Source organism: Anoplopoma fimbria, chromosome 6 (genome assembly GCF_027596085.1).
Source record: "Anoplopoma fimbria isolate UVic2021 breed Golden Eagle Sablefish chromosome 6, Afim_UVic_2022, whole genome shotgun sequence".
Taxonomy (NCBI): domain Eukaryota; kingdom Metazoa; phylum Chordata; class Actinopteri; order Perciformes; family Anoplopomatidae; genus Anoplopoma; species Anoplopoma fimbria.
The window spans coordinates 413,474-415,383 of record NC_072454.1 but is presented as its reverse complement, the minus strand read 5'-3'; positions in this window follow the sequence as shown (position 1 = coordinate 415,383).

Genomic DNA, 1,910 nt, shown 5'->3' with positions numbered 1-1,910 from the left:
TAATAACATCAGGTTGATTTCATTAATGTAACTTTTATTGTTTTTATGATCCTGCCCTTTATTCCCTCTCACACACATTATGAAAATAAGTTGGAAAAATAATAAGAAATGTGTTTTTTTAATAAGGGAATTCAATAAACGTAAATGTAGATTTGATGAGGCGGCTTCTGCTTCTAGTTGTTCATCTTTTAAATAAAAAAATTTCTGGCAAATGGATTCAAATAACACAACAAGTAGTATAAATCATGACAATCACACACTACATAAGTATTAGAATATATATATGTGTTTGATTTAAATGCTTTTGCAATTGTTTTCAACAATATCAGCTTTGGTCACCTATTTTCATACACTCTCTTTAAATCAGTCTTTAGAAAGATTTAAATCTTATATTTCTCAATAACACACACACACACATATCTATATATATATATATATATATATATGTATATTTATATATATATATATATATATATATATATATATATATATATATATGTATATTTATATATATATATATATATCGTCTTTTTATTTCTTATTCTAATAATTATAATCTAATAATTATATTTATATAAATATATACATATATGCCAGTTTGAATGACCAATGTATAAAATGTAATAATATATATCTAAATAATAACAATGTGACTATAATAACATCATATTCACATTACTCTTTAAAGGCCTCTGTGACTTTGTATTTCATCGTTCTGTCCTCTCTCCGGTCCCAGGAACCCGGTCGGAGTGAGCCCTCCTCCGTCTGTCCCGTCTGTGGTTCTCATAGTAACCGTCACCTGCAGCAACACACCGGGACTCACGGAGACGCACCGACCGTCGCACGCTCCTCGGACCACTGATCGATCCTCTGATCACTGATCGATCCTCGGATCACTGATCGATCCTCTGACCGGATCGATCCTCTGACCGGATCGATCCTCTGATCCCTGGAGACCGGATCGATCCTCTGATCCCTGGAGACCGGATCGATCCTCTGATGTCGGTGGATCAGATGACATCAGCGCGTGAGAGTCCCGATCCTCCCCGCTGAGCTGATCATCCTCTATCAGGTTAATTGATCATCCTCTATCAGGTTAATTGATCATCCTCTATCAGGTTAATTGATCATCCTCTATCAGGTTAATTGATCATCCTCTATCAGGTTAATTGATCATCCTCTATCAGGTTAATTGATCATCCTCTATCAGGTTAATTGATCATCCTCTATCAGGTTAATTGATCATCCTCTATCAGGTTAATTGATCTCCTCTGGCTGCACCAATGAGAACCCGAGCTCGTGATTGATCAGATGTTTGTCTGATCAGCTGATTGGTTCCAGCTCATCAATACTTCAGATCCATTGATTATTGATCAGCTCTAAACTCAATTAAAGTTCTTTAATCAATAATAACAGTACAGTTCTTGATCAATCACCGAATTACTTTATAACAGTACAAGTACACGATACTGTGATCAATCACCGGTTACTTTATAACAGTACAAGTACACGATACTGTGATCAATCACCGGTTACTTTATAACAGTACAAGTACATGATACTGTGATCAATAACAGTACAAGTACACGATACTGTGATCAATCACCGGTTACTTTATAACAGTACAAGTACACGATACTGTGATCAATAACAGTACAAGTACACGATACTGTGATCAATCACTGGTATTGTGACACAGGACAGACAGGAAGTGATGTCAGGCCTTTGGCACCGACCAATGGGAGCCCTGCTCTTCACCAGTAGTGGTCAGGATGCTCTCTGACTGGTTTTCCCTCCTCGTGTCTCAAGGTGTCCCAGTGCTCTCAGTACTCCTAGTACTCCCAGTACTCCTAGTACTCCCAGTACTCCCAGTACTCCCAGTACTCCCAGTGCTCCTGGTGCGGTCCAGC